General features: G+C 36.4%; 1 protein-coding gene across 1 annotated transcript in view; it reads right to left on the reverse strand.

Moving 5' to 3' along the window:
- LOC123319359 overlaps positions 1–15,921 on the reverse strand; it is an 82,443-nt gene that overhangs the window by 65,608 nt on the left and 914 nt on the right. The window lies entirely within an intron of this gene.

The following is a 15,921-nucleotide window of genomic DNA, read 5'->3' on the forward strand; positions in this document are numbered from 1 at the left end:
GGCAGATTCATAGGTGATCATCATCATCATTGCTGTATCCCGTTACCGAGAATAAATCTACAAAAGACTCAAAAACAAAACTATCGGTACAAACAGACTTATAATTTCTTAAGGTTAATTGCTACTGTGTGCCCTCCTGTGACTGAAGAGACCCAACCGTGACCTACAGATCCTTACACACTCCGGGCATGGACAGTCACCAACCAGATCTGGCCGCCGCTGTATTCTTCTTGAATCTCCAGTATAACTGTGTACCAAAGACCTCCACTGTGACCTGTCTAACTCTAGTTGTTCCCAGTTATGATTGGCATTAACTGATTTTAGGGACTGATGTAGTATATCCTTAAACCGCTTATACTGGCATCCTGGTTTCCGAGCTCCTTCTGTGAATTCGCCATACAGAGCTATTTTGGGGAGTCTTGTGTCTTGCATTCTCAGAATGTGGCCGCTCCATCTGAATCGGGCCCTCGTTACTTGAGTCTCAATTGTTGTACAACTCGCGCGTTGCAAGACTTCTGCATTCGAAACTATGTGAAACCACCTGATGTGCATTTTTTGTCTTAGATGACGTTATTGCGTTTGTTCAAGCTGTTTAATATGTCGCCTGTAAGGCGTCCAGCTTTCGCTTCCGTAAAGAAGCGTTGGGAGGTCCACTGCTTTGTAAACAGCTGTCTTGGTCTTCAGATTGAGACTTAGGACACAAGTGTAAAAAATATAATAATACGTATAAATTATTCATGAATTATTTCACAATGAGCATCACAATCTTCTTGTTCGAACATTCCAACAATCGTACTGAAAATGGAATCAAATGGGGAAACATCATAGCACTCTTTCGACATAACTAACATAAGCACTTTCAAGAAGCACTTTCTACATTTTTTCCCTAAATTGCACGATACAGCAATTATGATTCTCTCAAAAGTGACCTGATGCATCTAATCCGATGAACTTGGTACTGAACCATCCATTGCCCAGCCATATGTTCATGTTTTGTTTGGTTCTTGCGATGTCGGAGTCACCTTTTACTTGAATGAAATTTTGTCGGACCTCTAAGGGTTGAATCTCAGTCATCTTGGATATTTTGTATAGACAATCTTTAGTTAAAGGACTTATTTTGATGTGTTCTACCTTCTGCCAAAAAAAGCCTCACCTTTGAAAAACACCCTATAATTACGAAGGTCCTTCATGGTTCTTCAAGCTTTTCTTCTTTTCTGTTTCAAACATGTTGATTTTTCTGGATTCCGGACTCTGATGACCTGTTCAATTTTGTTCTCATCTCTGTGAGTGGGTCATAAACTTCTTCATACTTCTTTAGAGATTGCTATGAATTTTAATTCAAGGCAGAAAATTAGCTGCCACCAATCCAATTCAAAGGATAAGTTTTTTGTTCAGTATGTTTATATGAGTGTTGATAGACAAGAACTCGATTCCTGTAGAACCAGACTTGGTGAAATGCGGACATACGGATTGATACCGTGCTAACTAGTAGTTACGGTGAGTATGAGATTCGTGGAAATAATCAGAGGGCTGTGTTTTAGAAGACCATCCACCAATCCTCTTGGTCTGATTGCATTTGGTGAATTATGTAGGGAGTCTATTCAGTCCCTCTCTGAAGTGAGTATAGAAGTATCCAAATAGTTAAGAGGCCATGATCGACTTGATATTGCTCCAACCTTCTCTATTCAGGAATGTATAGGTTCCTTCTGCAACAAACTGGTACAGCTATAAGTTATTTTTTTGACAGCAGAGCATCACTACTTTCGTCAACGTTAAAACTACTGGGGGAGCACCAGCATTGAGGAAAAAAAGGGCATAATGTTATCCTCAGTAATGAGCCCCTGTTTAGATAAACTACAATGGCCGTAGAAGGGTAAGCCTCAGCTGTGGAGCGTGAATTAGTATTACTGTTGAGGTTCATATTCAAAGTATTGGTGAAAGGGGACAGCTGACTGTGCTAAGAAAATTACCTTTTAACATCTAACCATCTCTCTTACATATTTGTGGTCCTCAATATTTTCTTTCTTCCTTTCCAGCAAAGTCAAGCTTGTCAAACCTTTCTTTGACTAGCAGACGATGTTGTCACATGGCATTCTTATTCACAGGAATTGAACTCCAAAAGAATTTTGCGTTTGTACCATCCTTCACAGACTCTACATGGTTGATGCCTAGATCTGCTCGTTACATATTATTGATGGTTGTACATATATTAATTTAGTGATCTGAATATGTTTCTTGTGCTTAATGTAAGGTCACCGCAAGACCAACAATAAGATGAGGAAATTAATTTTAGGCTTAACTTGTTATCATTGGGTATAGCATTATGTAAGGATTCAAAGTACTTGGTCGGCGCTTTTTATTTGGTTCAGTGCATTAAAACAGTAAAACCTTCCGCATTTGCTGTGAATGTAGACAATCATGCCCTCCAGCTAACAACTGCCATCCCCTGATGCAGTATGATACCGCAGTACGAGACATTTCCCTCTCCATTTGATAAAGTGGAAAACCTCATCGCGAAATGAGGCGTACGCACAACACTCGCTTTCGAAACTTGAACTTGCAGCATCGTTTTATCTCGACGAACAAAGAGATACGGAATATTTTGCTGCCCGCAGCGGACGTAAAGTTGGCTGTTTATGTAACGCCTTCGTGGCATTTACATATCAATGTCTGTGGCGGTAACCGACAGCCCCCTACCCACTCTATCATCGTAAGAACATTATGCGCCGCAAAACCAACAATTCACATAAATTCCACGCCACCGAAAGTTCCTAATCAGTCCGGAAGTAGGTCAAAGGCTATAACTCAATCCTGCCTCACCATAAAAATATTTTACCTCCCAAGAGTTGGAAAGTTTAAGTGCTTTCCTTGATCAGCGAAATCCTGACTGCCGTCAAAGGGTGTACTGAACTTTTCAATTGGGGCATTTTTATCGCCTTCATTTTCGACAAGACCGAGAATGGAATGGACGGATTGGTATCAGAATGGATTTTAACAGGTTTCCTCGTAAAACTTTCATTGGTTATGAATACACAGAAAGCGCTGATAGGTCTTTTTCACTTCATCGACGTAAAACGTAATCGGTACAAATTTTAGCCAAATCAATTACTTCTTTACATTTCATACCATAAAAATATCAGTATACAGGGTGAGACTTTGACTCGTACAAATATTTTAACAGTAGATTTTTGAGGTCAAAAGAAACACTTTTTTTTTCTCTACCATTTTTTCTGATGCGGTCCTGATAGAAAGATTAAGTCATTTCCTAATGAGCTGTACCACCCCTGGAAAAACATAAGTAACACTTCACATCTGTGGATTTTTTGAACAGAATTGTATTCAGCCAAAGTACCCAATTTTCCCAATTTCACAGATACTTTTTAATTTTTGAACATCAATTTGCTCTAAAACGGCCCAATATACGAAAAACTATGAAGAAAACTTGTATTTAACAAAACGCTCAAATATTCATTATAAAGCGTCCAACATAGTTTCCAGTGTTGAGTTCTTTAAATTTTTGGAATTTTTATGGTACGTTATGGTCATACTGAGAAAACTGGAAGACGTGGGTGATATCCTGTGTTCGGAAAAGATTCATGAAATAAATGAAAAAGTATATTCCAAAATTCATTCCATTCGATAAAAGCGTTCGTGATTTTGAACTAAAAATAACATTTTTCTTGGTTTTTCAACATCCTGTATCTTTCAAACCGAGCCGATACGTAAAAATGGTAAAGGAAAGAAGTGTTACTTTTGACCTCAAGAATCTACTGTTGAAATATTTGTACGAGTCAAAGACTCACCCTGTATAGTTTGCTCATTAATGAATATGTCAGAAGTTTTTTGAATTTCTTTCTCGTTTTTTTCAATTTTCTACTGAATAACCACTGGTATATCTATGGGAGATGATTCCCCAACATAAGGGTCCTGTAGCGTTCCTCGAACAACTGAAAAATAGAAGAATCATCACTTGGAAGACTGGACCTGGTCGAAAGACCCTCCCAGTCAAAAGCAAGATTTGGCTATTATTAATTTGAGTACTGAAGGCATTTCTAACAACGAGGGTGATCCTCCACCAAGATCAGCAGAAGATTTTTGACGCAGAGTTGATATTCCTCCCAATGCAATTGAAAAACAAGTTATGTACCTATGATTATTTATTTCTTTCTTCAGTCATCATCAAGTCTTGGAATAAGTTTGGATGAAGGCTTTATTATTCACTTTCTTTTCTCGTTTTTTGCTGTGTTTCTTTGTTTCAGATATTATTTCGAAATGGAAGGAGGATGAAGAAATTTTTATGTCAATGGAAAGGAAGCCCTTCAGTATTAAAAGCTTATTCTGTAAACAAATTTGTCATCACTACAATACTCACGGGGAGACAGGGTTTTTTTACTAAGGTTTTTCCCTAAGCTCTTGTATCATACTCCGAATTGTATGGTACCCCGTTACACTAACCTTTGCTAAAACTCATACATCTGCTATATTGTTTGATAACTAAAAATGTATTGCTTGACATTCAAAAGAATATATATATTAATGAATATTTGAGCATTTTGAAAATTGTAGGTATTCTTCATATTTTCTAGTATAATGCGCCGTTTTCGAGTTATTTGATATTCAAAAATGAAAAATATATGTGAAATTAAAAAAGTGGGGTATTTGGCTAAATGTTTAGAAATTCCACGGAATTAACCTTAAGGCATAAAAGATTGTGTGTGTGGTGTCATAGATTTAGCTTGTTATTCTTAGGGAGATTTTGTTATTGTATGTTATAAGTCGTTATAGAGTTCTATGTTTGTTAACTTGGCAAAGAAGAATGTTTGAGTTCAGAGAAAATATACTCCATTCGCTTTTATTTTAGCAGTCGGTTCGCCATGGAAATTTGACACATTTCACTCTGTACAGTACGAAAATGTGGGATCGTGAAGCTTGTCAAAACATTTGTAGGTTTAAAAGCAGGGCTATGTTGTCCGTTCTACGTAAAAGTTTCTGTGATCACTTATTTCATTATAATGTCCAATCTCTTCGGAAAATATGTGACGAACATAATTGAAGTTTATACAAACTGATTAGAGGCATACCAAATCCAGTTATTTGCATGGAAAATACAAGAGATCAGTATAATATCATAATATGCACTAGCTTGAGGAGAGTTAATGTTCGTTATCTTCTTTGGCTAAAGTTTGAATAAGTTAAGTCAGTTGTAGATTTCAAAAATATTAACCCGAAGATGAAATGCATATGTTGCCGTGGTTGGGCATGGGTATCTCCCGAAGGAATTAACAGATGATTTCAAGAATGTTAAATTCTTCAACAAAAACCATCTTGCATCAATATAAGTAAAAGGAATTAAAAAAAGTTGTTTCAATCAAGATGAACTTCACCTTTGAACAAAAATTTCACATGAATAAACAATTAGCAGGACAACTGGCGCGTATTTGTGGCTGTTCATCTTAATGCATTGATATAATAATAATAATTAGGTATTTTGTGGTACCTCAAGATATTCACAATGTATAGGACAAGTCAAATGAAAAATAGAAGAATCAATTTTCGGGAACTTATTCTACGATGACATTCATCGAAAATCCTGTAGTAAACTTTCCGCATTAATTCACTCAATTCACCAATGTATTGAAAAAAGTGAGTTAATGCTCCAAAGCCAAATCAGTAAAAAGTGTTATTTCTGATCTCAAGATACTATTGTCGAAATATATACAGGTCAAAGTCTCACCCCGTATACATATACACGAAAAACATCAGCCTCCTTCAGGCATACTTGTTATAAATTATTCATCCTCCCTGGTTTCATGGCTGCTCACCAGAATTCTGAAATTCCAAAAGGAATCACGACCTTCACATTTCAATAATTTCGCCATCTCATGCCGAGATATCCCAGATAATCAACTTCTTGGGTCTCATCAAGAAAATATCCCATCCAGAAACAGGGCGAAAGGCTTAATTAAAGTGTAAATGCCAAACTCTGCAAAGTATATCGCGTTAAAGGCAAACTGGCGGACAAATTCCCTTAAGTAGGATGACGACATTTTCATTTCAACTAGAACTAGTTAGCATAATATGCAGAAGAAAAAAACTGACGAATTAATCCGTTCTCGCAGAATGAGATTTACGACGACGGTCGCTGCAAGAAGGAGAAGTGGAGAAAATAGATTTACAATTAGAACAATCCAGATTAGATTCTTTTCAGACCTGCTCGACTATGTCAGTTTTAATTTGTCCAGTCGGACTTTGATTAAATTCTGGGAAGTCTTTGAAATCGTCGCTGCTAGTACAATTCCCTTTATACATTAGGCGTTAGAATACGAGAAAACAGAGATGGTAACTGCTAGGTTTTTTTCACTGCGAAGTAGGACGTTATCTACATCAGTTGTCCAGTAAATAATGAGTTCCTTTATCAAAATTCTTTTCATTGGAGAATGATACTATAGATACTAAGTTTCAACTCTTACGAAGGATAGCACCACTTCTAAAAATAATTTGTATAGGTGAAAATATACCGAGTGATGCCTCATTGTAATAGTTTATATTGAATTCAATTGGTTTTCATACATTCTCCAGTTGTTGTGGCTGAGTAGCATTCATAGATCAGCAGTAGAATGGTTATTACGAGGATGTATTGATATCTAGTTTGCCTAAACCAGTTCCATGCATAAAAAAAAATTGCGTTACCATAGCAACGAACAATAACTCCTTAGAAGTGTCAGTGTGAAGTTTGAGGTCACAAAAGTAAACCAGAGTTACGCAATAAATTAGAAGAAAGAAGATGTCCAATTGTGAAAATCGAAAATCTGGAGTATCTAGCTATCATCAAGTACCTGTATTCAAAAGGGTTAAGAGGTGAGCAGATTTACGAAGATATGCTTAATAACCTTGATGATCAATGTCCTTCGTATGCGACCGTGAAAACTTGGACTGCAAGCTCCAGAAGAGGTAAATTCTCCATTGGAGATGATGACCGATCGGGAAGGCCAGTTTCTGTGTCAGTCCCCAAAAAAATCGATGCAGTTCATGACATGATTTTATCAGACTGTCGAATTGGGCTAAAACGGATATCTGAAGCATTTAATATTTCATACGAACGCGTTCATCATAAAGTTCACGTCAATTTGACCATGAGAGAAATTGCTGCAAAATGGATTCCCAAATGTTTGAATGTTGACCAAAAGCGAGCAAGGGTAGAAGCATCGCGTTCGATCTGTGCTCGATTTGAAAACGATGTAGACTTCTTAAACCGAATTGTTACTATGGATGAGAATTGGGGACATTTCTACGATCCAGAAACAAAGCAACAATCGATGGAATGGCGACACTCTGGTTCTCCAAGACCCAAGAAGTTTCGTGTCCAAAAAGCTGCTGGAAAAGTTCTTGCTTCAGTGTTTTGGGATTGTCATGGAGTAATCATGATTGATTTTTTGGATAAGAGTAGAAAAATAACCGGAGATTACTATTCGACATTACGGACCACTCTACGGGAAAAAATCAAAGAGAAAAGACTCGGAAAGTTATCCAAAGGTGTTTTGTTTTTGCAGGACAACGCCTCTGCACACAAATCTCATATTGCCATGCAAAAAAATCGTTATTTAGGGTTTGAATTACTAGAATACCCCTTTTATTTGCCAGATTTGGCTCCATCCGACTATCATCTCTTTCCTCAACTGAAAAAACAGTTTGAAAGGTTGTAAATTTTCTTCCAACGAGGAGGTGATAAAAACTATGGACGTCTGGTTTGCAGCGCAAGAAGAAACATTTGTTTTGAAAGGTCTAGAGAGGTTACAGGTTCGCTGTAATGAATGTATCCAATTAATAGGGGAATATGTTGAGTAATAAAATATTTTGACATTGAAATTTTGTTTGGTTCTATATTAGGCCAAGAATTCTTCAATATATCCTCGTAACTTTTGTAACAAAATATTCTTGTTTTCTATAATCTGTTGCATGGATGCAAATCAGTTTGATGTTTCACACGATTAATGCGAAAAAATGGATTTGAGTTGCACAAGATCAAAAGCTCGCAATCAGTTGAATTGACTGAGAATCGATATAACAGTTGACTTCACTTTCAATCGTATTCACTCAGTTCCTCTTTTGCGGAATGTGAAATAGTTTGAGACTGCAGAACATTCGGAAATACGCGAAGGAAAATCTGTATTATACCCACTAGACTTTTTGAGTCAAAGCGTTTGTTTAGTTCGCATATCGGTCTTTGTGCAGCTTTTTCATGCCCCGTACCATAATTCATCCACTGCGTTTCCCGCCGGGTTTTTGAAAAGAAAATGTAGAACGCCTATAGAGGCTGGGAATGCAGGATTCTCACATGGTTTAACTGCAATAGCATTATAGAGAGTGCAATAAAAATTCGTCGGTTGATCCAATGTATACCTTTCTGCTTTCTCAAACAAAAGATTGTGTGAGAGAAACTCATGCAGGATATTTTTGAAAGTAAAGAAAATGAGCTCGGTATTCAGGTGGTTTCGGAAAATTGAATGGATCAAAGGACATAAAAAAAAATTCCAAAAAAGGAATATTTCTACAGTAAATCATTACCTTCTGAGTCCTTCAACAGCCTTCAAACAAATATCAGCCTGGAGGATGAAACTCTAGAACAGGTCGAGCAGTTCAAATACTTGGGAAACTTCATAAATACGAAGGCTAACTTGAACACGGAAAAACACAACCCTATCACGGGTTGTGTAAGGGCATTCTGGAAGCTGAAAGACAGAGTGTTTCAAAATAACGACCTCAATCTGAAGACCAAGAGAGCTGTTTACAAAGCAGTGGTCCTCCCAACGCTTCTTTACGGAAGCGAAGGCTGGACTCCCTACAGGCGACTCATTAAACAACTAACGTCCTCTAAGACAAATAACGCACATCAGAATGTTCCACAAAGTTCCAAATCAGAAGTCTTGCAGCGCGCGAGTTGTATAACAATCGAGACTTAAGTAACGAGAGCCCGACTAAGATGAAGCGGCCACATTCTGAGGATACAAGACACAATACTCCCCAAAATAGCTCTGTATGGCGAATTCACAGAGGGAGCTCGGAAACCAGGAGGTCAGTATACGCGGTTTAAGGATATACTGCATCAATCCCTAAAATCAGTTATTGGCAATCATAGCTGGGAACAAGCGTTAGGCAGATCACAGTGGAGTCTTTGGTCCACAGCTATAACGGAGACTCTAGAAGAATACAGCTGCGGCCAGATCTGGTTGGCGACTACCCATGCTCAAAGTGGGAAGGATCTGTAGGTCACGGTTGGGTCTCTTCAGTCACAAGATGGCACACAGTCGCAAGAAGCCCGAAGAAATTATAAGTTTGATCGCACCGATAGTCTTTTTGTAGATTTTTTCTCGGTAACGAAATTCAGCAATGATGATGATGACATCCTCACGAAAAAAACATGTTGTTTACAGAACCTGAAAAACATCAGTCACTTCTAAACTATATGCCATAGATTTCAGAATATATAAAAACTCAAAGAATGGAGTTCGGCAAGTTTAACCATTTCATCCCTTTTTGAAAAGGGTTGATAAAAACTTATCAATGCCCATACCATGATCAGTCTAAAAAAGTCTATCCATTTCTGGCAAACAAATGGAGTTGCAATTCGAAGAACTTCAAATACTCTCCACCCATCAAAGATGATGTTAGACGAACTGCTCTTTATAATTGACAAGCTGCGTAGTTTGAAAGATAAACGGACCTCACCAAGGATTTTTCTACAAAAAAAAGTGAAGAACATGTTGATTTTAGGCTTTACTCCTTATGCAGTCGTTATAAAATTTATTTATTTATTTATTCATTTATTCATCTATTTATTTATTTATTTACTTATTCATTCATTTATTCATCTATTTATTCATTCATTTATTTATTTATTTATTCAGCAATTTGGCGCACTATGGTATATTAATACTGTGCGCTTAAGGTAATTAACAAAAAATATACATTCTCTATTCAAGGTCAATGTTTCCTCTCATGTTTCTCTTAGTCATAAAGTCCTCAAACCAAAATTTACCCAAAAATTAAACTAAAGAGAAAAAGAAACACCCCTTTTCCCCAATTCAAAAATCTAGAACCAAAAAGCAAACAACATTCTATCCACTGACTCTATATTTGGTAAGTAATTTGAAAATTAGTGTCTATAATCCACTTATTGATTTCTTTTTTTATTTTTAAATAAGGTTTGTGTTTATATTCCTGTGGTTGACAGTTAAAAACCTTCGGGCCAAGACAGTAAATATGGTTTTGACTTGACATAAGGTATGTTTTATTACATATCTAGTGTTTTGCCATGAGATATATTGACTTTGTAATCTTGATACTTCAACATGTATCTTATTACTGCCTTGTAGTAAAGTTGCTTTATTGACATTAAATCACTATCTTTGCAAACCAAGACTGATGGGTAATATTTATCTGAATGAATTGAAGCAACTAATATTTTCACTAAATAAGTATTGGACCCTGAACTGATTGGGTGTGTTCAAAGGATGAGTACTGTTTGAGATATCCGAAGTAATTCATCGAACTCCAATTTTGGCCGAATCAAATTTTCATCGAACCTTAGAAGGTCCACCGTGTTCGTCGGAGCGTCAATCATTTCAAAGCTCGAAAAGTGGGTTAGTACATCACTTGAGGGCATTTGACAGTAACCCAAGAAATTTGCCTAATTACATAACTACTTACCGGGTTAAACCGTTCGAGATAACCGCGTTAAATTATATGGAATCGCTCATCCCCAGGGATCCCCGACCAATCTAATCCGGACCAAAGAGATCGGCCCTGTCCCCTTTACGTAGAGGGTGGGCAAACAAGAGGGAAAAATAGAATTTTTCCTTCCGTTTCGTTTGCATAATTTTCGATTGAATGCCATTATCTCTCGTTGTAGATTCTATTATTGTCATTATGGATTCATTTATTAAATGTTTTATTTTCGTTTTAAATATTAAATCTTGATTGTCCTCCACCCTGGTAAGAGTTGTTGTATTTATTTACTATTTTGTGAAAAAAATGTTCAAGAAGATCAACGTTTCATATACGTATAGGAGGAATTACCTTCAAACTTAATTTTACCAGCAGAAGGCATTATGCTGACATTACTGTTTACAGTAAAACATCAACAATTTTTTTCAATTGCATTCCCACTTCCATTGAATATCTGATCAATGTCATTCCTGTGTTTTTTCTGGTTTATAAAGGAAGAATTGAGAATTGCGTTTCAGGTGCCTTCTTTAGGGTGCTGTATCCAATCGGGGAGTGCTCAAATGTTTCAAGTGAAAGGCTCACACTATTTTTCGACAACTGTTCATTTACACCTTGTATATCTGAGGAGCCCATTGTGCACCTTGTTCCCAGGCTGGAAGGAAGTTGGGTTTTTAAAAGGCACTCTGCTGAGTATGATTTGGTTATTGATGTTGTTTTTTTATCAACCTTTTATTTTTGTTATAAGGATGAAATGGTTGAACTTACTCAATTGGTATTGTAAAGCCGGGTCCAGACTATGTAACAAAACATGTTATATAGCATAGTTATATAACTTGTTAGAGAAATTCAAGTGAAAAAGTTATATAACACAATGGTATACAACATTTTTCTTGCTATATAGCAAATTTTATGTTATCCGTTATGTGTCGGTAAAGATCAAAGAAAGTAATATAACTTTGTTATAAAACACGCCGCAACTTGTCCACACTTGTGTTATTAAACATTTACTGCAGCGCCAATCTTTCTTTTACTGGTATTGCATCTCGAAATGTCGTGTCTTTTTTGCCTATTTTATGGCCGATTTGATATATCAGGTATTCGAAATCAGAACTTGTCATCCTTAGGAAATTTTTAAAACTACCATCACATTTAATGTCCCCTGTCAATGGGTCTATGTCATCCATTGCTAGATCCTTCAAAAGAGTTGTTCCACTATAATGTTCCTCTAGCTCTCAACGATGAGATTTCACTCGTCTACAGTGGCGGCTGGTCTGTGAGGGCTATAGGGCTACAGCCCCCCATACAAGAAATCACAAGAAATCAATCCTTTTATGCTATTTACTTTCCCATACGATTTTCAATGAAAATATTACTTTCCACGGTTATTTATATAATTTATTAATGTAAAACTTTCATGCGACTCCTGCAGTTTTGTTTATTTCAATCATAATCTAGCAGTTCGTCCCTGCATGGGCGATGAATCGTGTAGCCCCGAATTCTTGCATTCGGACAGTCATTCGGCTCCAGCCGCAACTCTTCGGGTCGGTCGTTTTAAGGAGTAAAAGGGCTACGATAAAAGTCGCCCCTATCCGCTTCATTCTAGCCGCTGCCGGCTAGCATAAAGTAAGTCAAGATGGGTCTGTTCTGTGCCGGCTAGCGTATAAACAACCTAGCGTGCGTTCGTATTTGTTTACGTTTTCAAATCACGGCGGACAATAGTGTTCAAAATATTTTAAAAACTGATTTCGCGAGGCTTTCGCTGGCGGAAAAAAGCCGTATTCAACTGCTGGGTAAAACGACTCCCGATTTAAATTTAACCCAGGCAGATAAAACTCCAAAAACTTCTCAAGACAAGTGTATAACAATTGATAACGTATGGGCAAGGGCAGGATTTAGAGATTTGAAGCACCTTAATGAAAAAATTAAGGAGCATGAGCTATCTGCCAAGCATGTAAATTGTTCGACAGAATTAGCTTTTCTGGTTACAACTAATATCGCAGCTCAATTAGAATACCGGATTAATATTATTAAGCACAACGAGCAAGTAGATAAGAACAGGTGTGTTTCAAAAAGAATTATAAATTGCATAAAATCTTGCGGAAAACTGGTTTTGAAATTTCATATTTTTATTATTATTCTAAAAGTAGCCCCCTAGTGAACTAGATCACGAGCCGCCACTGCTCGTCTACATAAAATCACGCAAGCTGCTGCTGCCAAAATGATATCCTCTACGTTTGAGGACATTTTCAATACTACAGATGCCACTGCATCCAGATGAACACTTTTCTTTAGTTTTATTTTGTTACATAGTCTGGATGTCTCTGCTATTTTATAACAAGTTATATAACGAAGTTGTATAACACATTTGTTGTATAACTTTGTTAATAAAATGTTTTGTTACATAGTCTGGACCCGGCTTAACCGACACCCAACGGATAACACAAAATTTGCTATATAGCAAAAAAAATGTTGTATAACATTGTGTTATATAACTTTTTCAATTGAATTTCTCTAACAAGTTATATAACTTTGCTATATAACCTGTTTTGTTACATAGTCTGGACCCGACTTAACTTTTTCCATGTGTTTTGAAATAAATAACATACACCACAGGAGTGGTTGGTGTTTTTGAAGTGCTCTCAGAAACATGGTTTTTTGATAGGGTTGTAACTGATGAAAGATGTAAGAATATACCAATTACATTGTCATCGATTTTTTTGTTTTAATTCAACAATTTCAGGTCCAGTTTGGATATCTCCTCAGTAACTAGCAAAACGATGAATGGTTATGAATATACTCAAAATCACTGGTCACAGGTGGTCGTTAAATTCGACAAACGAAAGTTATCGAATTCTTCACAGAGAAGATGAATATACCGGCCCTTAGCTAATAGAAATAAGAGAGTAATGATCAAATCATCTTCAGCAAAAGATTTATCCATTTCTGGCACAGAATATAAGAGTTGCCATTAAATAAACTCTACCTACCCTCCAACTGTCGTAGAGGATGCATGACAAACTCCTCGAACAAATGAAAAGTTGAGTAATTCAAAATAAAAAGATTCACTCTATATAGAACTATCACACAGAGATTGAAATACGCTCAACCTATTCCAATTATCCGTAGGAATACGAAGAAGAATTATTTGTAATTTGCTCCAAAATATATGACATGAAACAGTCGAAGCATGTTTCATCTCCAATTTCATCACGTGCCTATTCAAAAAAATTCCAGATACAAATACTTTTTTGAATTCATTTCTCTCCCTTTCTATATCTTTGTCTCATTTTCTCGTTCTCTATCTTACTTTTCTTTCATTTTTCAAAATACCTTTTGTAATAATTTTGCTCCTGAATTCGATGAATATCCAAATATAACAGATAAATAGATCTATTTCGAATGAATCTATTCTTCTATCAATTAACGAAATTTCGTCATTGCTTATCTTTTCATCAACTATACGCGGTATTACTCCATATTTCCAATTATCAATGGATTTATGATCAATAGCCTCAAGCCATTTATGTGCACCACACAAGCCATAGCTGATGCACTAATTAGTGATGGACGAGTGTAAACACGGCCAGTTACATTCAAATAAAAACCTGATTAGAATTTTGTTATTTCCGGAATGTCGAATTTACTCCACAGTGTTTGAACCTCTGATACGTGATACTATCATTATTTTTTCCATCAAAACATTCCTTGTAACATATTTAAATCGCCAATATCTGCATGTCAATGGCCTGCTTACAACAGGCTTATGAACTCTCGTCACAGTCAAAGAAATTTTTCGAAAATAAGTGGATCTGAGATATCGTCACTTGTCTTATAGTGCTAATACATAAAAAATTTATTGAATTAAGAACGAATCGAGCTCAATATTAAAGCTATCATTCGTATTTGTTTACATTGATGACTTTGAGCGAATTCCTTTCTAAAATATCTACAAAAACAAACGTATTCAACCTTTAACCTACCGCAATCAATAATTATATTGATGAAATGGGGACATATTTCCAATAGTAGACAAACATCTCTGAAATAGTTATTTTCCTATCAAGTGCGGAAAGTGATACTTGCCCGCACGAAACTGCCGTTGCCCGAACGATGCGAAGCAGAGTTCGGGTAAGCAGTTGAGTGCGGGCAAGACACTTTACGCAAGAGTTAGGAACAATATTTTTTCTACAAGCGCTTGAAATATATAAATATATCCATTTCACGAAACAGATCATATCTCATTTGATTAATTTATATATAATGACAGACGTAATTCTGCATGTCATTACTATGGGTTTCTCATCGTTGACGTTCTATGCATAGAAACATGATAGAATTTAATTTACTCTATAATATTTGCGTGCGGGAAAAACCCCTGCTAATCCATTCCCGCACGCAAATGCGTGCGGGAAAGAAATAGCAGGCGTTTTTCCCGCACGTTTTGGGAAAGTGACTCTTTGCAACTTGGAATGCGTGCGGGAAAAAGGTTGAACGCGCACGCTTGTAGAAAAAATATATTGAATAACTTTAGTTTCAAATGTCTCGAAGATATAGTGGTTGGATGAACTGCCAACTGAAGTATTACAAAGGAAAATGAAGACTCAAACGAAACATTTTAAGATTTCATAATGAGCTATGTCACCCCTGGAAAAACCATATTCCGTCCACACATCTCTGTGGATCTTTCGAACAGAGCTGCATTCAGCCAAAGTACCCAATTAATCGAATTTCAAGGATATTTTTTATCTTCAAAATTACGTACTCGAAAACGAGGAAGAAGCAATATGAAGAAGGTTTTCATTTTTCAAACTGGTCAATATTGATTAGTGAGCGTTTACCTTACATCTAATTGTTGAATATCTTGTATTTTAATGGTATATTTTATGAGAATTGCCTCAGATGAAGAACTCAATGTAGTTAACCTATAAAATTCAATGTATGTAATGGACGTTATGAAAAAAACTGGAACTTGTGGGTAGAATTTTGTGTTGGGACAAGATGGTGAACATTATTCTGAAAGTGAAAATTACATTTTTCTAATAGATCAAAGGCCTGCATTTTTTCAACCGAGCTGTGGTTCTTTTGACCACAGGAATCTTCTATTGAAATATATGTAAAAGTCAAAGACTCCTCATGTATAAGCCTATTTCTTTCTCATTAGGTATACAAAACATTTTGTAAGTAGTGGTTGCCTAA

This window comes from Coccinella septempunctata, chromosome 8 (assembly GCF_907165205.1).
Source record: "Coccinella septempunctata chromosome 8, icCocSept1.1, whole genome shotgun sequence".
In the NCBI taxonomy this organism is placed as follows: domain Eukaryota; kingdom Metazoa; phylum Arthropoda; class Insecta; order Coleoptera; family Coccinellidae; genus Coccinella; species Coccinella septempunctata.